The sequence below is a fragment of the Chiloscyllium punctatum genome, chromosome 49 (assembly GCF_047496795.1).
Source record: "Chiloscyllium punctatum isolate Juve2018m chromosome 49, sChiPun1.3, whole genome shotgun sequence".
In the NCBI taxonomy this organism is placed as follows: Eukaryota; Metazoa; Chordata; class Chondrichthyes; order Orectolobiformes; family Hemiscylliidae; genus Chiloscyllium; species Chiloscyllium punctatum.
Genome location: NC_092787.1, coordinates 52969905 through 52996937, shown reverse-complemented (window position 1 = coordinate 52996937; position 27033 = coordinate 52969905).

Genomic DNA, 27033 nt, shown 5'->3' with positions numbered 1-27033 from the left:
AGTAATCACGAAAGGGATGACTCCAACAGAATGGATTAGCTGCATGGTTCAGTGGAACATTCTGAAAAGTTGAGAGAGTTCTTTAACCTAAAGAGTCTGAAGGAATTACATGACCCAGTATTAACCATTTGAAGAACTTTTGCCATAATTTGCAAAGCAAGAATCATCTTCACTGTGGATGTGAAAGATTGGAAAGTGAAACTGGATGAAAACAGTAGCTTTCTAATTACATTTGGGATGCTTTTTGAGAGATGTTGATCGTCGTGTGTGCTGTTTAGCATTACCACTGTGGAAGATGATTGTCAGTGCAGACAAGGTGAGGTAGTTAGTATTTTCCTGGGTTACAAGCTATGGTGGATGATCTACTAGTTAAATGGTGACCTAATCAAAATGAAAGAAACCATTACTGACCACAATTAAAATCTAATGCAAGTGGTTAACAGAACTCGCTAGATGAACCGGAAATTGAGCAAGAGGAGCCCAAAATCTAATAATAGGACATGTACTGGCAGGAAGAAAGAAGTCTCCAAGCAGTGTAACAACGTGTTGGATTTGTCAACTATTTGCTGAAATTCTTATCCAATTTACTTTTGTGACGTCAATCATAATGACACCTCAAAGCTAACGACATGGGGGCACAGATCAAGAAGATGCATTGAGCAAAATCAAACAACTAGTGTCATTCATTCCTGTACTAAAATACAATGATGAAGTCATCCTGCAGTGTAATGCCAGCGAGAAGGACTTTGGGTAACTTGAATGCAGCAAGGTTAACTGGTTACATTTACTTCCAGGGCACTAAACACAGACAGAAGGATGTAATGTTCAGATCAGTTAAAAAAAATGCTTGGCCATTGTCTTTGATTTTGAACATTTTGATAAATACCTGCTTGGAAGAGACAAAATAATAATAGAGTCTGATCACAAACCAGTTCAAAGCATTTCTTCAAGTTGCTGCCATCTGCTCCAAAGCATCTCTGATTAAAGTTTCAGACTGGTGTGACATATATACAAGGAAAACAGGTGCATTTTGCAGACATGCTGTGAAGAATAGCCCTTTCAAAGAAGAGAGAGTGGAGGATACTACAATAGAGTGTGAAATCTTCCAGATTAAATGTGAAACAGTAACTCATTATGCTTGGGAATGCATAAACCCAAAATACATGCTGAATGTAACTGACAGACATCTTGCCAAACCAAAAAGTGGAAATCTCCAATTGGTGCATGAAGTAGTGATTAAAATGATGGCCAGAAAGCATGAAGGACACACCTGTTGCCATAAGACCATATTGGGCAGATGGAGATGAACTGACAGCCCAAAATGACTCCTAAGGAAATACAAAGGAAATAAAATAATTATCCCTCTACTGGCAAAATAGGAGAACACAGTGAAGGTCCATGTCAGTCAGTGCAGTGCCTGTAATGAGTACCAAGCTGAACAACTTAAAGAGTCATTCATGATACATGACATCCCTGACATTGAATAGATGAAACTGGGAATTGACATCTTCAGACTCATGGGAACAGATTGACTTATCATGGTTGAATGCTGTTCTGGCTGCTGGGAGGTGGGTAATTGACTTCAATGACTACTGCTAAGAATGTCCAGTGCCTAAAAGCACACCACTACATTATTGCATTCTTAACATTGTTGTGACCAACAATGGCCCTCAGTTCATGACTAGAGAATTCAGTCACTTCGAGAAAGATCTGGAAATTCAACAGCACACATCAGCTCCAAAACTTGAAATGATCTCAACAAACGTAGCCTAAGTGGCAACCTGGGACCTGAATGGGCCAACAGTTACCTTGATCATATGTGGTGGAATTGAATGACTAGAAATTTTGCTACAAGCATGAACACATATTCCCACCTGCAGAAACTTCAATTATAGGGGACTGATCTGGAAGAGGTGAATGCAACACCTGCACAGATCACACATCATCTCCCAGAGATCTACAACAACTCAAAACATTTTAAAAAATACATTCCTGGGATGTGGGCATCCCTGCCTGGGCCAATATTTATAGCCCATCACCAGTTGCTCGAGAAGGTGATGGTGAGCTACCTTCTTGAAATTCTGCAGTCCATGTGCTGTAGGTAAATGCCATGAGGGAGGGAGCTCCAAGACTTTAACACAGCTGCACTGAAAGAACTACAATAAACTTCCAAGTCAGGATGTTGTGTAGCTTGAAGGGAATCTTGCACGTAATTTAGTTTTCCATGTAGCTGCTGCCCTTCACCTTCCATGTGGATGTGGTCATGGGTTTGGAAGGTGCTGTCTCAGGATCTTTGGTGAATTTCTGTGGCGCATCTTGTACATATTATACACTGCAGTTGCTAATCATCAGTAATGGAGGGAGTGGATGTTTGTGGATGTGGTGTCAATCAAGTGGACTGCTTTATATGGCTATCAATTTATGCTCAGTGGTAACTGCCAGGATATGGATAGTGAGAGTCTCAGTGATTGGAATGCAATGGAATGAGGCAACGGTAGGATTCACTTTTGTCGGAGATGTTCTTTGCCTGAAATGTGTATGCTGGGAAAGTTACTTGTGCTCCTTTCTGCTTAACCCTGGATGTTATCCAGGTCTTGCTGCATTTGGACACAGATTACTTTAATAATCTGAGGAATCATGAATTGAGCAATCAGTGAAAATCACCACTTTTGTCATTATGATAAAGCAACTGAAGAAGGTTGTGCCAAGGACATTACTTTGAGGAATGCCTGCAGAGATGTCCTGGAATCAAGATGACTAACCTCCAACCAGCAAAAAAATCTTCTCCAGTTTTCCTTGGGCTCCTTGATTGCACACTCAAATGTGACCTTGATGTTAAGTTGACAGGCAGGAGGCTGGAAGAACACAGCAAACCAGGCAGCATCAGGAGTTGGAGAAGTCGATATTTCAGGAGTAACCCTTCTTCAGGACTGGGGATGGGTGTAGGGGGAGCTGCAGATAAAGGGGGTGGTGAGGGCAGGGTAGGTGAAGATGGTTGGAGGTTTTGACCTGGTTGGGCAATGGGAGGAATGAATCCGGTTGGAGGCTGCGAGGAGGGAGGGGGAAGAGGCTGGGAGGGAAGGCGAGGAATGGGAAGGGAGGTTATTTGAAATTGGAGAACTCAATGTTGAGTCATCTGGGCTGTAGGATGTCCAGGCAGAAGATAAGATCTTGTTCCTCCAATTTGTGCTGTGGTCCGTTGTGGCAATGGAGGAGGCCAAGGATGGTCATCTTGGAAAGGGAGTGGGAAGGGTTTTGAAATGGATGGTGACTGGGGAGGTTCAGTCAAGGGCAGTCACTTTTACCTCACCTCAGAAATTCAGCTCTTGTGTCTACGTTTGAACCATGGTTGTAATGAGCTAAAGAGTTGAGTAGCTCTGTCAGAATGCAAACTGAATGGGTTATTGCTGAGCATTTAGATTCAAACCAGGGTTCCCAGAACATTACCTAGGTTTCTGGATTAATAGTCAAGTGATAATATCATTAAGCCATTGCCAAACCTAAAGAAATAGATCAACAACAAATAACACAGGAATAACACTCTCTGGTGAAACACTCTCAGATGAATAACCAACAATATACATGTGTACCATTAAAACAGCAGCATGATTTAAGGACTTTGACTGCAATGCATATTCCAAGACTGATGTCAATAACAAACTGCTCAGGCATGAGAACAACAATTATGTATATGGGAAGTGGGTAACTAAAATTATACATAATAATACATGCCTTTTTTATGTCAGAAGACGGATGTTTGAAATGCAATTACATATAAATCTATGTTCTGGTCGTCTGCAGTCATGTGATCTCTACCATGAGATATACATCCTGTCAGCAAAAATCTTAGCTTTCACTTCAATACATCCTCGTATTTATCACACTACTATGTTGTACAGACAAGCAGCATAATTCTGCTGATATGTAGCATTACAGAAACAGTTTAACAGTGAGGTGATGTGGGGAGTGGAGAGGTGAAGGTGAATCAGTTTCCCTCTCTTTCGTCAGCTGCTAATTTTTAAAATTCATTTTAGCATGCAGCTTCATCATACTTCAATTAAAATATGATTTGCTGAATTAAAATAAAGCAACCAGTTACTTGATTTTCTTCAATGAAAGAAACATTTTATTTTACTTACGAGAATAACAATAAAACAGGAGACAAAACGTACATAAACACAGGTTTAAAGTTTTAAAGAGGAGTGTGTGACTCACACAAAACTGAAAATAACAAACAGATATTTTTAAAAATGCCTTTTTGTCTTTGAGGTGTTTGGTTTTAACCAGAGGTCATGGTTTGAAGCAACACACAAAAAAAGTGACCAACATGTAACCATGGAAAAATTACAGCATAAGACACACCAGTCATTCCACTATGTCCACTCATTTCTCTGCAAGAGTACTCAGTAAGTCCCACTCTCCTGCCCTTTCCAGATAATCCTACAACTTTTTTTCCATTTTGGATAATTTTTTGAAGGCCACCTTTGTATCTGCCCACAACATACTGAAGCAATGCATTCCAGATCCTAACCATTCATTGCATAAGGAATATTTTTCTTTTTATCGCTTTTGGCTATTTTGCTAATCACATTAAATTGGTTCTCACCCTTTCGAGCTTGGTAAACATTTCTCCTTCTTCGTTATTTGCAGACCTCTCGTGATTGTGAACATTTCTATCAAATCTTATCTGTGGAGATCGGTTACAGGAAAAAAAATCAGCAAAGCTGATGTCTCTCATCCCTGAAATCATTTGCAAAGCTGTCCCCTCACCAATATTATTCTATGTTTCCTAAAATATGGTGTTCATAATTAGACACATTATCCCAGTTGGGGCCAGCACAGTGTTTTATAGGCACTCCTTCCTTGCTGTTATATCTGTGTCTGTTTCTGAAGCTCAGGATCCCATATGCTTTATTTATTGCTTTCGCAGCTTGCCCCGTTGGCTTCAAATGACTCTTGCACAAATACCTGTAGATCTCTCCAATCCTGTCCCCATTTTACAATTGTATTCTTTGTGTTGAGCAATAATGTATGTAGCAAAATAAATAACTTCACATTTCTCTGTATTAAAATTCATCGACTACATCATTCCCATGTTCCATCAGCCCATTTCCTCTTGAAACCTATCACCATCCTCCTCACAAGTCCCTCAACCTTCCAGTTTTAGGCTATCTGTAAATTTTGACATTATGTCTTGCACACCCACTTCTGCTCAGTAATATAGAGCAAGGAAAGCAGATCTGAACAAGAGTCATAGTGAACGCAAAGTGTTAACCTGGTTTCTATCTCTGCTGATGTTGCCAGACTAGTTAGATTGTCCAACAGTTTGTATTGCCATCCTTTTGAATCCCTTTTATGTTGTCCACTAGTCAATGCCCAAACACTCTCTTTGCTCTGCACTTTTTTTCCCCATTTCTCTCAAGTTTTTACACTCATCCTTTTTGGACATATATTATTAAACTAATGTCTTTAATATGTTGCATTTTTCCAATTCTTTTTACTCTATCACTTCTTTTGAAGAATTATGACTTTGTCCGATCTTTCTCCATGTGGTAATGTAATAGAATACACCTAGTAGTGTATTAGTATTTCTACTCCTTCTTAGCTCAAATCCAAATAGATAAGTCTTTAAGTCATACTCTCTCTTCAGTACTTTAATATGATTTTTAATCAATACTGTTTTCCTCCTTTCTTTCCTGGCAGCTTGTTTCCAGGAATATGAAATACCAGTTCTACCTTTATAAACAAAGTGTCAGTTATCATCGTGTTATATTTCCCTTGAAGCTATCCATGCCTGAATCTCATCAATCTTATTTAACACACTCTATGACACTTACTGTTAATATATTTTAGACTTAATACATTCCTTCTTATTCTGCATTTCCCCCCCCAAATACTTTACCATTTCTTATTTTAGTACTATCTATCTGTCTCTTCTTTTCTTTAAGCACCTAGATTTTGCTTCTGAATCTCTATCAGGTTAGCTTCAACCATCTTCTATAATTCTAAGAAAAAAAATCTGACACGCAAGAACAAACCTAAGCTTGCTTGAAAAGAAAAAAAAATGGCAAAATGATGGCTGAAGTTAGATCCCAACAGTAGAATTACAGGTTTGTCTGAGACCAGTTGTTTCTCTTGCCCATGTTATTTTTGAAGTGTACATACATTTCAAGATATCAGACGAGATGAATTGCAGTTCTGCACGCCTTGCTACATCTCACAGTATCAGCTCCAAATGACAGCTTCAATACAGTGCAATTTGTTCGCCAAAGACAAGTGAAACAATCATGAGGTATTAACTCCTAATCACATGTCTGGAGTCTCAACAGTTTTGAATGAGCAAATAATTATGTACCTGCATCTCCTTTCAGTGCTTGTAATTCTTCAGACTCAGACATTGCCAAATGCTCAAAAATATGGTAGCGGTTCAGGGGACTCTGCTTGTGGTGACACTAGTTTAATGAGGTTAATGTTTATTAATTCTTCACCCATTATTGATGATCACATTAGAATCTCCAGAAGTCTAATTGGAGCTGTGAAGATAGAAAATAAAATGTACATAATATTCCTAAATGAAAGTATGCTTAGAGAAACCTTTATTTCTTATTTGCTGTACGTTTTTACTGCCGATTCCTAATTTACCACATTCAATCAAACTTTGAGAGAGAAATGACTCTCCCCAATATTTACTAAAGTCTTAAGAATAAATAACAGCTTGCATTAATAATGGGCTGAATGCTCTCATAGGCAGCTGAAGTGTGGTGGTGAACAACTTTCATGCTCTCAACTCTGCCATGGTCTAGGGGAAGATTTCTCATCCACCTACACTTTTTAAAATATATAAATGAGATTGATTACATTTCTCAAGGGATCGCATGGCAAATAGGATCTTCCAGTTTCCATGCCTCTAGAACCATATTGAAAGCATCGTTGTACACCACTTCAAAAAAGCAGGAACTACCCCTCAAAATGTAATGCTCCCAACAGTTTTAAGAAATAGCACAGAAGACAGCAAGGTATGTTCCCTGATTTCAAGACAAAGATCGAGAGGTTGTGGTGGAGGAGTGGTGAAGTTAAGACCTGTCCTTTTTTCTGTGTACTGCCATGAGTGGCTATCCATCAGAACCAGCCAAACTGGGCTAAGGCAGAAGCACAGGTCAGTGCTATCTTTTGAGAAGTGAAGGAGATTCAGCAGCAGATGAAGAAGGTTGATGATCTTCTGCTACTCTATCATTTCACTGCTACCTCATACTATCTGGGTCATTACTCACTCACTCTGCCACGATATAAAAATCTCTCCAAGTGTGATAGACTTCAATTCTCAGAATTATTTGCATAATGTCTACTCAAGACTCTCGTCCTCTAGAAACACAAACACTTCCCGCTCTTTCACTTCCTTCTCACTCAACGGGTATATCTCACCAACTTTCTTGCACACTATTAAATGGTCATCCATCAAAGTGTATCATACTCAACCCCTCTCTTTGTTGTATTGTAGGACAAACGGGTTCACATCCAGCCCAAGAGATCCCAGACACACAGGAATGGAAGGGAGACATTAGAGGATGGTGGTCCTCAAGCTCCTTTTTTTTGAGGGAAAGATAGCAGAGCTGGTTGGAAACCAATAAAGCAAAGTTAATTGTGATGTTCTTCCAAAATATAATTGGTGCTAACTTATTCTTAATCTGTCCAAATTTTTATCATTTTTCTCCAACTAATTCCCTCTATTCTCTTCAGCAGGCATGAACAGCAGCCAGTGCACCTCCATAATGAAACATCCAGGCTGCCTTTACTTACTTTCCTCATCATCTTATGTTGAAATCAGAAGTAACTATTATGATGCGATATTTGTGTTGCCCACATAAATTGACCACCAAAAGACTCACCACAAAACGTTAATTGTCAGCACCATAAAAGACAGGGAATTACCTTCCTACATATTGAATATTGTTATCATACTTGAGGAGGATATTCCAATATTTAGATGATGGGAAAAGTTGGAATTTACATAATGTCTTTCACTATCTCAAAACATTCCAAAACAATTTACAGTTAAATACTTTTCAATGTGTAGACATTCATGTATTTTTTTTTTAAAGATAGAGATTACTTACAGTGTGGAAACAGGCCCTTTGGCCCAACAAGTCCACACTGACCCTCCAAAGAGCAACCCACCCAGACCCATTACCCTACCTTTACCTAACACTACGGGCAATTTAGCATGGCCAGTTCACCTAACCTACACATCTTTGGACTGTGGGAGGAAACCCACGCAGACACAGGGAGAATGTGCAAACTCCACACAGACAGTTGCCGGAGGTGGGAATTGAACCCACATCTCTGGTGCTGTGAGGCAGCAGTGCTAACCACTGTGCCGCCCATGAAGTAACAGCCTTCATTCAGTTCCAGTGAAAACTCAACTTGCCTGGAACATGAAGCGGCAGGATAGCTGCTTGAGCCTGTGATTTTCCAAGTGGGAGACAATCACGATCATGACAGCACGGACACTGACCACTTCGAGAGAGTCTGCACTCTAACACACCACAGATAATTTTCTAAGAAGCAAACCCACATTTTTTTTTATTTTGAACTTTAATGCATCAATGTTTAAAACGGCATTTTTTTCATGCTGTAGCATTGCAGTTGATCCGCAGAAATGGCAGCGATGGAATTTGAACCCACGCCTTCTTAGAGAGTGGAACCAGCACCTTACACCACTGGGCCACGCTACTCGGCTGACAACTAACATGGACACGGCAGGCTTCCATGAATTATGACATGATAATGACAGTAAATCAAATTGCAATGTTGATTGAAGGATAAATACTGGCAAAGACATGATCAATGACTCTATTCTTCTTCAAATCTTTTAGATGCACATCAGTGTAGGCAGGGTAATGTTTGATGAGGAATGGTTTAGCTCAGTTGGCTGGATGGTTGGTTTGCAATACAATGTAATGCTAACAGTGTGGGTTCAATTCCCATCGCTGTCTGAGGTTACCATGAAGGACTGTGCTTTTCAATCACCTCCCCATCACCGGAGGTTAGTGGTCCTCAAGTCAAATCACCATCAGCTGTCTCTCCCTAATGAGAGTGCAGCGTGTGGTCTGGTAAGACTATGATGACTTGACTTGTCGAGGTTAAATGCTTATTCAAAAAAGAACACCTCCAACAGTGCAGAATTTCCTCAGCGCTGCTCTAGAGTGGCTGACCAGATTTTTTTGTACAAGACTCTGGAGTGGAACTTGATTTCACATCTTTCTGATATAAAAGTGAGTGTGCACCTGCTGACAGAGCATGACTGGCTACTTGGCAAGATATACTTATTTTAGAAAAAGGTTTGATAGACCTTTCTCTTCCCTCCAGGTCATGTCTTTTTTCTCTCTCTCTCTCAATCGCAAATTTTCCTAATTCCTATTTGAATGCTGCAATTAATTTTACAGTGTTAGACTTGTGCATTTGTTCTCCATTCAAAATCAAAACTTAACACACTATCTAGTTTAACTTATTCATTTGCAACTTCTTAATTGATTAGATTACTTATATAGTGTGGAAACAGGCCCTTCAGCCAAACAAGTCCACACCAACCCATTCCCCTACATTTACCCCTTCACCTAATTCTACAGGCAATTTACCATGGCCAATTCACCTAACCTGCACATTTTTGGACTGTGGGAGGAAACCAGAGTTCCCGAAGGGAACCCATGCAGACAGAGGGAGAATGTGCAAACTCCACACAGTCAGTCGCCTGAGGCAGGAATTGAATCCGGGTCTCTGGCGCTGTGAGGCAGCAGTGCTAACCACTGTGCCACCGTGCTTTCCCTCCTTTATGTTTTTTTGTACAGTCTACAGGCTTTTAAAAGCGGAGCTAGGAAGTATTTATGATCTGCCTGGTCTTCTCTGCTGCTCTTCTCAACCTTGGTCCTGCACTTTGGACCTTTTATCCAAGTTAGTCAATAAAGAAAACAAATTAAACATATTATGTGTAAATCACAGGGGGCTGCAATTTACGGTTTTTGTGATATAACATCACTGATTGCACTTTTCTAGAAGCATAAATGCCTGATTTACTAAGTGCAAATACTTTGACATTTGCTTCATAAATAAATGTCAGTGAATCTTAGTTTTATCTTTTAGGGAACAAGCAGATTAAATGTTATTGATTTACCCATCTAGGAAAATGAAGTTCATTTCAACCTGTTCAAGGCCCATCTGACTATAATAAATTATTGTGAGGCAGAGTCAATTTAGAATTATAAATTACGCTTTCATTTCAAATGGATTCATGGAATCAGAGCTGTACTTTCTCAGGAGGGATTTACAAAGAATTTCGAACATGCAGAAAAATAATTTATCAATCTAATGTCATTCTTTTGAGGGATTTGTTATTGCCTACACTTTCTCCAAGTAGCAGAATTTCAATTTGATTAGAACTTTTGAGGTAAAATCTGATTCCGTCAATGGACTGTGAGCAACAACTGTGCTACATATCAACTCAAAAGTGATTCAAATGCCTGGAAATAATTGTGCATTTAAAAAAAACCCAAAGGCAAGCTTTCGAACTTGCAGATTCTATTGTATTAACATACAAAGGCTTCAGGTAACAAAGAACAAAGAACAGAGGACATTGGAAATCAAAAACACAAACAGAAATTGCTGGAAAACTCACGGCAGGTCTGGCAGTGTCAATGGAGAGATAGCAAAGTTTACATATTGTGTCCAGTAGACCCTTCCTCAGAACACGTCAAAGCTAGATCAAACGGAAAGGTTGCATATAAAAGGGGTGGCACACTGGTTAGTAATGCTGCCTCACAGCGCCAGGGACCCTGACTCGATTCCACTCTCAGGCATCTGTGTGGAGTTAGCACACTCTTCCCGTGTCTGCATGGGTGCCCTCCAGGTGCCTGGTTTCCTCTCTCAGTCCAAAGACGTACAGGTTAGTTGGATTGCCCACAGTGATCAGGGATGTGCAGGCTAGGTGGAGGGTGGGGTGGGGTGGAGGGGTTCAGTGTGGGCCAAATGTCTGCTTCCATACTATTCAATAACAACAGTGTTGTATTAAATTGGCCTTTCGAGCAATTATCAGGAGTAGAGGCTTTCTGTTCACCAGATATTAAAAAAAAACCTAATGTTTTAAAATTAGATTCTAACTCTTAGAAATGTTCAGTTAACCTGTTCAGACATGTTACGATTATCCTCTGGCACAGGCATGGCTTAAACCTCTGCCCTTTGTCCCAGAACTGGGTGATACTACCATTGTGATGCAAGAGCCCCAGGATCAGGGTTTTAAACAAATGCTCAATCACTACTGAATTCCAGGTAAGAAAAGTTTGCATTCTGCAAATAACTAACCTAATTCTAAAAGATGAAAGAATTAGCAGCAAACTAGTTTGTTCAATTTATTGTTTTAATTGCATGACGCTGTTATCTTTTGCTATAAATTCTGTGTCTTATGACCGTGTCCCACTAGTTATCTGATGAAGGAGCAGTGCTCTGAAAGCTTGCACTTCCAAATAAACCCGTTGAACTATAACCTGGTCTTGTGTGATTTCTACTTTAAACAGAAATGCAAGATAATTATTTTTCATTTCAGCAGAAGTCTTTGATTTCATAATCCATATGAATAAGTTGCATGCCTAAATGATGTGATCACTCTGTCTCGAGACTCATTGGTTTCTTTGTATAATTGGTTTTGTGATAACATGTTTCTTCAACATGTATTGGCTCTAACGCAGTTGAAGAATTTAGACCGTTATTTGTAGAATGCAAACTTTCCTTACCTGCATTGGCTCGAATGTGATTCCAGCTCAATTAGTATAAAATGCCGTGGCTATTGTGTGATTTTCTTATAATGCAAGATTGTACAAGACGGAACTAGCGCGTTATATCGGAACTAACTGTATATGGGGTCAACATAAATAATTAAAATATTTTATTTAGATTTACCACAAATTACCATTTTTTATAAAATATATTTTATTGTTAAAAATTCCATTAGCTTCTACCTTAATTGCATGTGGTTTATACCAATGATTTATTTTGATATCTGTAAAATAAAATGCCAACCAAATTTCTGACTCTTCCTGCTTTGCTGTCTGTGGAGATATCTCTTTGTGGTTGCTGCTTAACTAACTGGCCCCAGAAACAAATTGACATGAGAAGAAATACATTACATTCCTTATATTAGGTTAAAATAACTTTATTTTGCATCTTTAGTTTTCAAAGCAAGTTGGCTTTCGCTTTTCTAATTGCCAAACCTAGATCTACAATTTGATAAACCAGCACAGAGTCAATTATTGGCCAGTCCCCTGGAATTCAGTAGTGATTCAGCATTTGGGGCTGATCCTGGGGCTATAGCCTGGTATTGTGTGTTTTTTAACTTTGTCCACCCCAGTCCAACACCACACCTCCATATCATATTTGTTTAAGATCATGCAAAAGGATATCATGTTGTCATGGAGGTGGGCTCTAGCAGGACTCCTTTTTTTAATTTATCTGTCTGCATATTTCTGCTCATACAAAAAGAAAACGGCCAGCCAGCAGTCAATTAGCAACAGGAGGTTGGTTAGAGCAATTGGTTGGTTTGCAATGCAGAGCAATGCCAGTCGTCTGGGTTCAATTCCAGCACCAGCTGAGGTGAACATGAAGGATTCCCCTTTTTAACATCTCCTCTCAGGTTAAACCACCACTGGCTCTCTCTAATAGTCTGCTAAGATTATGGTGACTTTCAGATCAGAACGAGCATAGAAAAAGCAGGTGCCAGCTAATGTCCTCTGCAGAGAGGCTGTGGGAGGCACAGAGTGCACTTTGGAATCAGACGTGCTCATGGCGTTATAATCCCTAACCAAGGAGGCAGTAAAACCTGCAAGTGAGGAAATCTGGGGATAGCTTGGTCAAGAACTAATGGATGGATCCCCATGAATTCTCATACTTCAAAGAGTAGCTATAACACCAACAAGAAATGAAAAGCTGTTGAAGAATGATGGCATGCATTTTGAGTTGCTCCCAGGAAGGATGAATGATTTTGTATGGTAAGAGAACTTTTATTGAGGAAGGAATTTGTCATAAAAATATAGAACCAAGTTCATAACACAAGTCTTTATCAACTATAGTGTTCAGTTACTATTAAGTAGATTTTTTAAAAAACATGTTTAATACAAACTTGTTTCTGTTTACAAACATGGTCACTTGTAATGTGATACCTTCCTTTTAATCACTGGTGATTCCAATTTCTCTTTGAATGTTAATGGTTAGTACCTCATTCAAAAAGGTACAGTGCTTTCTCGAGGTTTACAGCAAGACCCGAGAGCAGAAGCATGGATGTTCCTGCCAGTTCATTGATTTCCATTGAGTAGAGTCTGGACAGATCTCAAAAAAAGCATCCTGCAGAGAAACATTGACTGACAACAGCTTCTGAATTGACCACAACTATCTGCACATATTCAGATTCCTGAGAATCTGATTCTCTATCAGTTTTAGAGAAATAATGGCAGTGAATTTCTCAGCGTACTATTGGAAAATCAGAACATATTTGTATGATTAAAAATTAACTTCTGTTGACCTTTAGAGGTACCTAATTCTATGTAATCCAAACAGATGATGAAGTGCAAAAATATCATTATACAGAGTCTATTTAAAGGCTACATATTTGGGATGTTGTTGAAGGGATCTTGAAGGAATCAAGGAGCTTGAGTCTTTCTACTTACTTAAAAGGTTACATTTATTTGTACCTAAATTATAACAAACATGCAGATAAAGAGCAGTCCTGTTTGCATTTCAGCTTTCTCAGGTGCAAAACTTTTTAACCTGTGCAGCCGAGTAACAAATTGATCTTTTTTCTTGGGCAGACTTTTCCAATCTGCATCCACGACCGAAACAATTTCAGAGTACTCAGTCCCAGTTTGGTGGAGTTTTGCATTCCACAATGTACTTTAAAGTCTTTAATAGGCTCCAAGTTCTCCATCAGATAGAAACAATTGAAAAAGCAAATGACTAGCTGCACTGACAAAGTTGACATGATAGCGTGGCTGAAAAATGTTAATGATTTTCATTTTCCAGAATAAAACTTTGCAATTTCATTGACTCCCTGGGCGACATCAATTCGAACATTTAATATACCAGAAAATTCGACAGATAAATTAACATTGCATGTTGGCAGTAGCAGGGGTTTTCCTGAAATTATACTCTTGAACCCACATTTTTTGGCACAGAAATAATAGTGGACCAACTGAGTAACAGCTGATAATGTAACAAAATGGGACACACTGATCTAATAACAGTGAATTGGGGTGGTAATCTCTATTGGTCCTGTCCTGATTTGGGATGTAGCCCAATCGTCTATTGTTTTTTTTAAATCACTTGTGAGGTGTGAGGCAGCTCTCAGGCCAGCATTCCCTGCCTGTCCCTCGTTATCCTTGAGAAAGTGGAGATGCGATGCCTTCTTGAACTACTGCAGTCTATGTGCTGTAGATAGGATTCCAGGAAGTGGACCCTACGACAGTGAAGGAATGGCAATACATTTCCAGGTCAGGAGAGTGAGTGGCTTGGAGGAGAACTCGCAGGTGGGGCTATCTTCTGCCCTTGCCAGGCGGACATGTTAATGGGTAGATTGCAGTCCAAGCATGTTTGATGAACTTCTGCAATACATCTTGTAGAAAGTACACACAGCTGCCACTGAGCATCGGTGATGGAGGGAGTGGATGCCTGTGGATGTGGTGTCAATCAAGAGGGTTCTAAGTGAATAAAAATGCAGATCTATTCAATGATTGGTGGCATTATCAGGATAGAGTGTCAGGCATTTGGTGTCATTTATGATAGTTTAGAACAAGATTCATTGTGAATGAATGGATGAATAGATGGTCCACATTTGCATCTTCTACTTTCCTACTGTACTGCTCTTGTGCATGCCATGGCTTGAGGCAGTTGAGACGGAGAGTCTACTCACATCCATGTCAATGGTATTATTGCCAAAGGCACTAGACATAACTTTGTATGCTCTTGGTTAGAACGTAGAACAATACAGCACAGAACAGGCCCTTCAGCCCACGATGTTGTGCCGAACATTTGTCCTAGCTTAAGCACCCGTCCGTGTACCTATCCAATTGCCGCTTAAAAGTCGCCAATGATTCTGACTCTGCCACTCCCACAGGCAGCGCATTCCATGCCCCCACCACTCTCTGGGTAAAGAACCTACCCCTGACATCCCCCCTCTACCTTCCACCCTTCACCTTAAATTTATGTCCCCTTGTAACACTCTGTTGTACCTGGGGAAAAAGTCTCTGACTGTCTACTCTATCTATTCCACTGATCATCTTATAAACCTCTATCAAGTCACCCCTCATCCTTCTCCATTCCAATGAGAAAAGGCCTAGCACTCTCAACCTATCCTCGTACGACCTATTCTCCATTCCAGGCAACATCCTGGTAAATCTCCTCTGCACCCTCTCCAAAGCTTCCACATCTTTCCTAAAATGAGGTGACCAGAACTGCACACAGTACTCCAGATGTGGCCTTACCAAGGTCCTATACAGCTGCAACATCACCTCACGACTCTTGAATTCAATCCCTCTGCTAATGAACGCTAATACACCATAGGTCTTCTTACAAGCTCTATCCACCCGAGTGGCAACTTTCAAAGCTCTATGAACATAGACCCCAAGATCCCTCTGCTCCTCCACCTTACTAACAACCCTACCATTAACCCTGTATTCCGCATTCTTATTTGTCCTTCCAAAATGGACAACCTCACACTTGACAGGGTTGAACTCCATCTGCCACTCCTCAGCCCAGCTCTGCATCATATCTAAGTCCCTTTGCAGCCGACAACAGCCCTCCTCACTATCCACAACTCCACCAATCTTTGTATCATCTGCAAATTTACTGACCCACCCTTCGACTCCCTCTTCCAAGTCATTAATAAAAATTACAAACAGCAGAGGACCCAGAACTGATCCCTACGGAACTCCACTTGTAACTGGGCTCCAGGCTGAATATTTACCATCTACCACCACTCTCTGACTTTGACCGGTTAGCCAGTTTTCTATCCAAATGGCCAAATTTCCTTCTATCCCATGCCTCCTGACTTTCCGCATAAGCCTACCATGGGGAACCTTATCAAATGCCTTACTAAAATCCATGTATACTACATCCACTGCTCTACTCTCATCCACATGCTTGGTCACCTCCTCAAAGAATTCAATAAGACTTGTAAGGCAAGACCTACCCTTCACAAATCCGTGCTGGCTGTCCCTAATCAAGCAGTGTCTTTCCAGGTACTCATAAATCCTATCCCTCAGTACCATTTCCATTACTTTGCCTACCACCGAAGTAAGATGAACTGGCCTGTAATTCCCGGGGTTATCCCTATTCCTTTTTTTGAACAGGGGCACAACATTCGCCGCTCTCCAGTCCCCTGGCACCACCCCCATTGACAGTGAAGACAAAAAGTTCATTGCCAACGGATCTGCAATTTCCTCTCTTGCTTCCCACATAATCCTAGGATATATCCTGTCAGGCCCGGGGGACTTGTCTATCCTCAAGTTGTTCAAAACGTCCAACACATCTTCCTTCCCAACAAGTATCTCTTCTAGCTTACCCGTCCGTTTCACACTCTCTTCTTCAACAATACAGTCCCTCCTGTTTGTAAATACTGAAGAAAAGTACTCATTCAAGACCTCTCCTATCTCTTCCGACTCAATACACAGTCTCCCACTACTGTCCTTGATCGGACCTACTGTTGTTCTCGTCATTCTCATGCTTCTCACATATGCATAAAATGCCTTGGGGTTATCCTTGATCCTATCTGCCAAAGATTTTTCATGCTCTCTCTTAGCTCTCCTAATCCCTTTCTTCAGCTCCCTTCTGGCTATCCTGTATCCCTCCAACATTCTGTCTGAACCTTGTTTCCTCAACCTTATGTAAGCCTCCTTCTTCCTCTTTACGAGACGTTCAACCTCCCTCGTCAACCAAGGTTCCCTCACACGACCATCTCTTTCCTGCCTGACAGGTACATACATATCAAGGACTCATCGTATCTGTTCCTTGAAAAAGTTCCACATTTCAACGACATCCTTCCCTGACAGCCTATGCTCCCAACTTACACTCCTCAGATCCTGTCTTGCACCATCGTATTTACCCTTCCCCCAATTGTAAAACCTGCCCTGTTGCATGCACTTATCTCTCTCGATAACCAAGGTGAAAGTCACAGAATTGTGGTCACCATCACCAAAATGTTCATCCACTAACAAGCCCATCACTTGTCCCAGTTCGTTACCAAGTACCAAATCCAATATAGCCTCCCCTCTGGTCGGACAATCTACATACTGAATCAGAAAAGCTTCCTGGACACACTGCACAAACACAGCCCCGTCCAATCTACTTGATCTAAAGAGCTTCCAATCAATATTTGGGAAGTTGAAATTGCCCATGACTACTACCCTGTGGCTTCTGCACCTTTCCAAAATCTGTTTCCCAATCTGTTTCTCCACATCTCTGCTGCTATTGGGGGGCCTATAATAAACACCCAACAAGGTGACTGCTCCTTTCCTATTTCTGACTTCAGCCCATACTACCTCCAAAGGCAGATCCCCCTCAAACTGCCTTTCTGCAGCCGTTATACCATTTCTAATTAGCAACGCCACAGCCCCTCCTTTTTTACCACCCTCCCTAATCTTACTGAAACATCTGTAACCAGGAACCTCCAACAACCATTCCTGTCCCTCATCTATCCATGTTTCCGTGATGGCCACAACATCGTAGTCCCAAGTACCGATCCACGCCTTAAGTTCACCCATCTTATTTCTGATACTCCTTGCGTTGAAGTATACACACTTGAACCCATCTCTGTGTCCGCAAGTAATGTAAAGATATGAATTATATTATTAAACACACTTCTATCGTCACTTTAAGTCCAGCTCTGCATTTCACTCAGAACCTTTTCTCATGTCAAAGATGAGGTACAATTTTGATTTATAACCTTCACAGCACACAGAATATGCTACACAAACTCACTTCCAGCAACCTAACAAACAAGCCACAAATGCTCAGAATATTCTCGCCATTACTTCAACAGTCCCTTCAGTTAATTGTTGTTTATAAACTCTAGGTAGCTTGGGTATCTGACAAATTAATGTCTGAATTGACTCGAGATGGAATTGTTTTGCAATTGGTTCAGAGAGAATCATGGAAATGAAGCTCTCCATTTAACATAAAGCAATGTTCCCCAAGGACACCATCAACAGATCTACTTCCTGAAGAACGATGTGTGATAAAATAGAATTTTTATCAAACTTGATTGAACCCAGACAATTTGTGAGCAGTCAGAGTGTTCATTTCCCTGAAGATGCTTAATGTGGTATACTTTCCTTTTGATTTTTAAGCATTTGATGTTACTGATGATAGATGCCAATTCTGCATCACATCACGCGAAGTGAAGACTGTTACCTTACACAAATGAAACTGATTTGACCTCTGTCCTTGACAATATTTAAACCCCAGTTTCTCTCTGTCCACATTTTTTCCAGAAGTATAATTCGGGGCATATTGCTGGAAGCCTGTTCCTCTTATTGCCAAGGAAAACTATTAAGGAAAAACAACCTTTGGAACCTGGCTCTGCTCACATAGATGTCAGCAAGCAGATTGTTGCAAGATGGAAAAGTGACAAAAAATAGAAATAAATTATTCCCAGTTTGGCAACCTTGAACTTTTGCCAATTTACACAGTCAGTGGCTAAATAAAAAGCAAGAAACCATTCTGCTGGTTGCATGATTCTTTGGCTTCCAGAATTATTTTATGCTTAAACAATATGAAAATTAGCTTAGATGGCAGTAATTTGTCTCCCCTGTTATTGACAATTCATTTCACTGGATATATTGCAGGAACTGGGTTATAGCTGAAACTAACATTTATTTCCAGAAGATTCAATGAACTGTTTCAAGGTCATTTCTACAACCATGCTTTACTTATCCTTTCTGGTCTTGCGTGTGGACAGAATTTTGGATTTCAGACTGGGTATCCAGTCAAGGAGGACTAAGGACAACCCTCAATTTAATAAATTTCACTGTGGTCTCATCCAGAAGGAAGTTTCACTGGAAGTGCATTGTCAGAATGTAAATCAGGCAGTGTTCAGAACTAAAGCTAAGAGTAAAAGAAAGGCTATTCTCAAAGTGTTAACAATATCTTAAATGATTACTTACAATGTGGAAACAGGCCCTTTGGCCCAACAAGTCCACACCGACCCTCTGAAGAGCAACCCACCCAGACCCATTTCCCCTTTCACCTAACACTATGGGCAATTTAGCATGGCCAATTCACCAAAACCTGCACATTTTTGGACTGTGGGAGGAAACCCACGCAGACACAGGGAGAATGTGCAAACTTCACACAGACAGTTGCATGAGGTGGGAAGTGAACGCGGGTCTCTGACGCTGTGAGGCAGGAATGCTAACCACTGTGCCACCGAGCCACCCAATGGAACATGATTTAGCTTTTCACAAATGTCACATGGTAATTTGCCAACTACATTTTAAATTAAAGCTTTACAACTGGTTATTTTTAAATTGGAAGACTTGAAAAGAAAAAGTAGTTAAGCAATATAAATTCATAACTCAGTGATCACACTGTGGAAGCATCTGGTTGTCATGCCAATCATGACTATGAGACTTAGGAGCAGAAATAAATTATTCAGCCCATTGAGTCTGCTCTGCTATTCATTCAATCGAATTCTAGTATCTCTAATAACCCTCATCTCCACTTCCCTGCCTTTTCCACATAATCTTGGATTTGCTTACAAATTTAAAATCTGTTTATTATCAGACGGGTGTGAAGGCTGGGTCATTAAGTAGATTCAAGATGGAGATACTGAATTTTACACATTAATTAGCCTCAGAGAATGCATTCCTCTCCATCCCTCTCAAATGGACAACCTCTTACTCAGATGTTATTTCCTCTGGTTTTAGACTCTCCCACAAGGAGAAACAAATTGTCCATGTCTACCCTATTAAATCCCCCTATGAATTTGCATATGTTTCAATAATATCATCCCTCATTCTTCTAAACCCCAATAAGTACAGGCCCAATCTACTCAAAGTCTCCTCATAAAACAGTCCCTCCATACCTGAGATCAGCTCAATTAACTTTCTCTGAATTGTGCGGCAAAAGTGGGTACTGCAGATGCTGGAAATTAGAGTCAAGACTAAGGTTGTGCTGGAAAAGCACAGCAGGTCAGGCAGCATCCGAGGATCAGGGAAATTGATGTTTCGGGCAAAAGCCCTTCATCAGGAATTAATTTGAAATGTCAATTTTCCTGCTCATCGGATGCTGCCTGACCTGCTGTGCTTTTCCAGCACTACTCTTTCTCTGAATTGTCTCCACTGTCAGCCTATCTTTCCTTCGATGAAAAGAGCCTAAAAGTATTACAGTAATCCAGCTATGGTTTGACTCGTGCCTTGTATAGTTTTAGCATTACTTCCCCGATTTTATACTCCCTTTGAAATAAAGGCAAATATTTACCTTCTCTCTCATCAGTTCTCTCTCCACTGCATCTAGTCGGTTCTAAGTTGTAGTTTTAAATTACTTGGCTCGACAGTCTACAGCCTCGTAGCATAGACATAGTAAATATAGGAAGAATACTCTTACTTTGCGTGGATTTAGTCAACTTGTCTAAAGCTAATGTAACCTGATAATTCACTATTATGTGTTAATTCAGGTGCTTTCCCCTCCTGCTGATGACTTAACTTTTACTACTTAATTGGAGTGACCCAAAAGACTAGTTTTAGGAGGAGGAGGGTTGGTGACATGAAATCTACTGAAATAAGATCCTAGCTGATTCAATTGCCAGTATCTCTTCTAAGTAGTCACAAACTCAATTTGGTGTCAAATATGAGTCCAAGGTATGAAGGCTCAGCCAGTTACCAGAAAGAATGACGAAGTCGGTGGCTAGGACGCGGAATGTGTGGCAGAAACTGAAGTCAGAAGTGTAAAGTCTTCCATTAATTCATGAGAAAACATTCCTTCCAGATCAACATCACAAAAGCAATCTGACAATTTAGGGATAGGATAGTAACATGGTTTCCTCTACATTGGAAAGACCAAGCGCAAACTTGTGGAATGGTTGAGGGAACACCCACCCCATCTTCCTACAGCTATCCATTTCAATTCCCCCTCCCAGTGACCACATGACATGTCCATTCTGAGCCTGCTCCACCACATAAACAAGGCCACCCACAAACTGGAGGAGGAATGCCTGAACTTCTGCCTCGGGTGCCACAACCACACTGCCTCAACATTAAATTCATCAGTTTCCAAATCTCCCCTCCCCCCATCCAGTCCCAAAGCCAACCGACCAACTTGGTTCCGGCCTCTTGACCTGTCCATCATTTTTCCCATCTATCCTCTCCACACTTCCTACCGACCCATCATATTCACCTCCTACCTTTGTCCACCTATCACCATCCTAGCTACCTTTCCCCTGACTCCAAACCCCCTATTTATTTCTCAGCTCCCTCACCCTTCCCCAGTCCTAAAGAAGGGGTAAGCCAGAAACATCGGATCTCTTGCTCCTCAGATGCTGCCTGACCTGTGCTTTTTCCAGCATCACACTTTATCAACTCTGATTTCTCCAGCATCTGCAGTCCTCATTATCTATAAGAAATAGGATAATGGAGAATCAAGCCAAGTGGTGGTGAGGTTGAACAGAATGTTGTCAATGGATTTGGCAGATGATGTCCCAAAGCGGAAACACATATCAGAAATAAGATAGCGGCTGAGGATTAATCCTTGGATAGATATAAGTAGGAACCCATTTTATTTGATTCTCTAACAACAATTGAATAACTACAAAATCAAACCAGGTCAATGCAGTCCAACAAAGCTGGATGACAGTGTAGACTCTGGAGAAAGGTGGTGTGGCCAAATATATCAAATACAGCAGACACAGTTAAAAAGGAGGTGAGTTGGACAGTTGGTGACAGGAAAATTGCTGAGTTAGCCCACTGTGCAAGTGCTAGGTGGTGAGGTTGGTGAGACAGTTATACAAACAAGGCAAGTTGGTGCAGAGACTAAGTATGATGGAGTAGTTCGGTTGCTGCTTGTAAGGAATCAAGAATAATACTTTAATGAGCCTTTTACAAGATCGTCAAGATTGGTCACAGCATCTGTTAGGTAGTAGGCATTATGGACAACAGTCTTCTCTGTCGTCGCTGGCCTATCATTACACCCAGGTGTAGTAAAAACTCGAAAGCACTTTCCTTCAAATCTTTAGCTCTTTGGGCATTGCTGCTGTTGATAATAATCTGTCTGTCATCTATCCAAATAGCCATGTCTTCCAGTTACCACTTCGCTCCTGAGGCGGTCTCCAAATTCAGGACTCAAAGATCTGGGTTGTTCTCACGTTTAACAACACCCCGACTCATGATTTCTCCATGTCCAAGTGAAACAATGAAAACCTTCACAATCTCAAAAAAGGAGGAAATAAAGAAGTTTTGTCCATTCCGCAGCCAATTCCAGCAGTAGTTTTTGGTTATCTAATTTTATAATTACATTCTCGTCCCCTCCACTGTGGGACTATTTCTTTGTGAACTGCAAAAGTAGCTGTAAAATATAGTTGTGGGTGGAAGGGCCTTAATAAATGTTGCAGCAAATAGTACAGGATAAAACCATCAGATGGAGAAACCGACAAGAACATGTTTGTCCTTGACAGCTCATTAGTGATGGAGGCTTGTATGAATGCTCGGGTTGACACTCGAACTCAGAACACTGGTTTTCGTCCATCAAGCTGGCTTCAATGTGTGACACTGCAAACAGTTGGCAAATTAGAGAAGGCAAATTTGTGCAGTGATTGCTTTGAAATAAACAACATATGACAACACACAGAACTGTAGGTGGGTGCTAGTTATAAAAAAGGAGGAGATGGACATCCCACAAGGGTTGGTAATGGCAGATTTTACATTATGCTCAATAACAAGACATGGAGTCAAACTAAACTTGAACCTGAAGTGAGTTGAGCTTGAGAGAGAGAAGGATTTTAATCAGTGGATTCCTTGTTTGTCTAGCTGTCTCACTATTCTCCAAATGCAAACATGACAGCATTTAACTCAATGTGATTACCATTCAACCCTTTCAGGTAAAAATAAAATTGGGAAGAAAGAATAATGAGACATGATTTAAAATCTTGATTTTAGCTGCTCCAATAAAACATATCTTTTTACTCATGCATCATCACATTTCATATTGATTGAAAGGGTAACTGAAGTTCAGCACATTTTTCTTCTCTGCAATTTTATTTTATGATGTATGATTTCTTTTATGTACACTATTGCATTGCAGTGTGCACATCAATCTCCCTCTGGTAATAAAAGCAGAAATACCTGGAGAAACTCAACAGGTTTTCAAGCATTTATGGAGAAAGAAACTGAATTAATGTTTGTTTAGTTTCCTGATGAAGGGCTTTTGCCCGAAACGTTGATTTTCCTGCTCCTCGGATACTGCCTGACCTGCTGTGCTTTTCCAGCATCACTCTAATCTAGACTCTGATCTCCAGCATCTGCAGTCCTCACTTTCACCTTAATGTTTGAGCCTGTAGACTCAGGTTCCGAGAGTTAAGAACAACACAACACGGTCATACTCCAACAGATTTATTTGGATGCACCAGCTTTCATAGCACTGCTCGTTCATCAGGGAACTTTGGAAGAGGACCATAACACGCAGAAATTATAGCAAATGATTACAGCCTTGTGCAACTGAAGTGATATATTGAACAGCAATCTAGGTTTGTTCAATATATCATTTCAGTTGCATGACAATGTAATCATTTGCTATAAATTCTGTGTCTTATTATCCTCTTCCAAAGCTACCTGATGAAGGAGCAGCGCTCCAAAAGCTAGTGCTTCCAAATAAACCTGTTGGACTATAACCTGGTGTTGTAAGATTTTTAACTTTGTTCACCCCAGTCCAACACTGGCACCTCCACATCACAGGTTTGAAGAGGCAGTGCTCAAAGTGCTCTTGGTCTCGATGTGAAGGAGTTCATTCAGCTGGCATGCTCCACCATCACTCAGGGCATTGAGTTCCTCCACTGAAAGAAATGCCAAGTTCCTGGCATGACGGGTGTGATCACACTCTATAGTGGATGCAGAAATAATGCACTGATGCTATATAGAATTTATCACTCATTGGCACTGATGATTCCAGGATGCATGGTGTAGGTAGGGCAGCACAGTGGGTAGCAATTCTGTATCACAGCGCCAGGGACCCAGGTGCGATTCCCCTGGTTGACTGTCTCCTTGTGTCTGTCTGGGTTCCTCCGGGTGCTCCAGTTTCCTCTTAGTCCAAAGATGTGCAGATTAGGTGGATTGGCCATGCTAAATTGCCCATAGTGCCCAGAGATGTGTAGGCTAAGTGGGTCAGCTATGGAAAGTGCAGGGTTATAGGAAGAGAAGGATAGTGGGCGTATCTGGGTTAGATGATCTTTGGAGGGTCAGTGTGGATTCAATAGCCCAAATGGCCTGCTTCCACTCTCTGGAGGATTTTTGGGAATAGATGTCAGGTGTACACCAGCTGGTGGGTATTACAAGAATGTCACCCAAACTCTGAGGCTATTTCCAGTGTCACCTCTACTGGCATGTCATTCTCCTAGTTGATCTCTTGGCCATTTTGACTGAGAACCATTTCTGCATCTTGGTGCAATGATGAAGGTGCCCCTGCAACGATGTAGTGCAGGAATGTTCAAAACTCAGTGTATGACTTCAAAGAAAAATCTCTTTAAGCTAAAGATGTTTAGTTTACCAAAAGAAAATCAGTTCTTGAACTTAGGGGCTGGAGCTTATTTGTCTTGTTGAATTGTAAAACCTTATCAATGTACAGAAAAACCCATTGATTCTAAAGGTAGGCCTCAAAACTCTGTCTTTAAAGAAATTGCCATGGCTGTAAAAATACTTGCGAGTTAATTATGAAATTCAGACTTAGAAAAATCCATCTCTCTCTCTCTGACAAAAAAATCCAACCTTACAATAAATGGTACTAAACATTTATCACATTGCAATATCAAGACAGTTGTCATAGTGGGTGATTTCAACTTTGCCAATATTGAGTGGAACTCCTTTAGACCAAGAGGTCTGGACAGGGGCAGAATTTTGTAAGTGCATCCAAAAGGGTTTCTTGAAACAGTATGTGGATAGTCCACCTAAGAAGGAGCCATACTATACCTTGAGTTGGCAAATGAGCCTGGACAGGTGACTGACCTTTCAGTGGGAGAGCATTTTGGAAACATAGATCACAACTTCTTAAGTATTAAGGTAGCTATGAATAATGAATAAATAAGGACCTTGCAGTACTAAATTGGGAGGGCAAATTATGTCAATATTGGGCAGGAGTTACAGAGTGTGAATTAGGAGGAGCTGTTATCAAACAGGTGCACCTTTGACGTGAGAATTGTTTAAACACCTACTGATCAGAGTTTAGGACTGGCATGTTCCAGTCAGGAAGAAGGACAAGAATGGCAAGTTAAGGGATCCTTGGATTACAAGGAAGGTTGTGAATGTAGTCAAAAGGGAAAAAAAAAACAGATATAAGTTTTAGGAAGATAAAATCTGTCAGGGCCCATGAGGAATATAAAGAATGCAGGAAAGAACTCAAGCAGGAAATTAGCAGAACAAGAAATGGCCATGGAATATCCTTTATTCCTGATGAAGGGCTTTTGCCCGAAACGTCGATTTCGCTGCTCGTTGGATGCTGCCTGAACTGCTGTGCTCTTCCAGCACCACTAATCCAGTACATGGAATATCCTTGACAAGTGAGGTTAAAGAAAATCCCAGGGCATTCTATACATATATTACAAACAAGAGGATAACTAAGGAGGTAGGACCACCCTAGGATAAAGGAAATAACTTGTGCTTGGAGCAGAGAATGTGAGCGAGATTGTAAAAGGGACTTTGCATTGGTACTCACACTGGAGAAGGATATGGAGGATAGTGAGGTTTAAGTGGAACATGCTAGTATGTTAGGGCATTTTGAGATGAAGAAAGAAGCAATATTGGGTGTCTTGAAGAGCATTCAGGTGGATAAGTCCACAGGCACCTGATGGAATCTACCCCAGGTTATTGAGAGGGGCAAGAGAGGAGGTTGTTGGGTCCTATATCCTCATTAGCCACTGGAGAGGTCCCAGAGGACTAACAAGTAGACAGTGTTGTTGCTCTGTTCAAGAGGGCAATAGAGCTAATTACGAAACTATTGCAGTGAGTCTTACATTGGTGGTTGGAAAGGTATTGGAGAGAAACCTTAGGGATAGGATTTACACACATTCAGAAAAGCATGGCCTAAATAGGCACAAGTGAGCATGGCTTTGTGCAGGCCAAGTCATGTCTTATGAACTTCATTGAATTTTTTGTGGTGAAGGTGATTGATGAGGGTAGAACATGTTGGATGTTGTCTACATGGATTTTAGTCAGGCTTTTGACAAGGTCCCTCATGCAACGCTCATCCAGAAGAATAAGATGCATAGGATCCACAGTGACTTGACCACATGGATTCAGAATCGGCTTGCCCATAGAAGGCAGCAGGCAGTGGTAGAAACGTGTTTTCTGGCAGGAGGTCTGTGACGAGTGGTGTTCCGCAGGAATCTGTACTAGGACCTCTGCTGTTCGCGATTTATATATAAATGATTTTGATGAAAATGTAAATTAGTGGATTAGTTGGTTTATGGATGATACAAAGATCAGTGGAGTTGTAGATAGTATAGAAGTTTGCCAAATGATACAGCAGGATGCAGATCAGTTGCAGATATGGGCAGAGAAATGGCAGATGGAGTTTAATCTGGGTAAGTGTGAGGTGCTGCACTTTGGAAGAAGAAATGTGAAGGAAAAGTATGCAGTAAATGGCAGGACCCTGAACTGCATTAATGGGGTTCACGTCCATATCTCCCTGAAAATGGCCACTCAAGTGGATAGGGTGGTAAAGACGACATATGGCATGCTTGCCTTTGTTGATCAGGGAACTGAGTACAAGAGTTAGCATCTTCGAGGAGAAAGTTAGCATGTCATG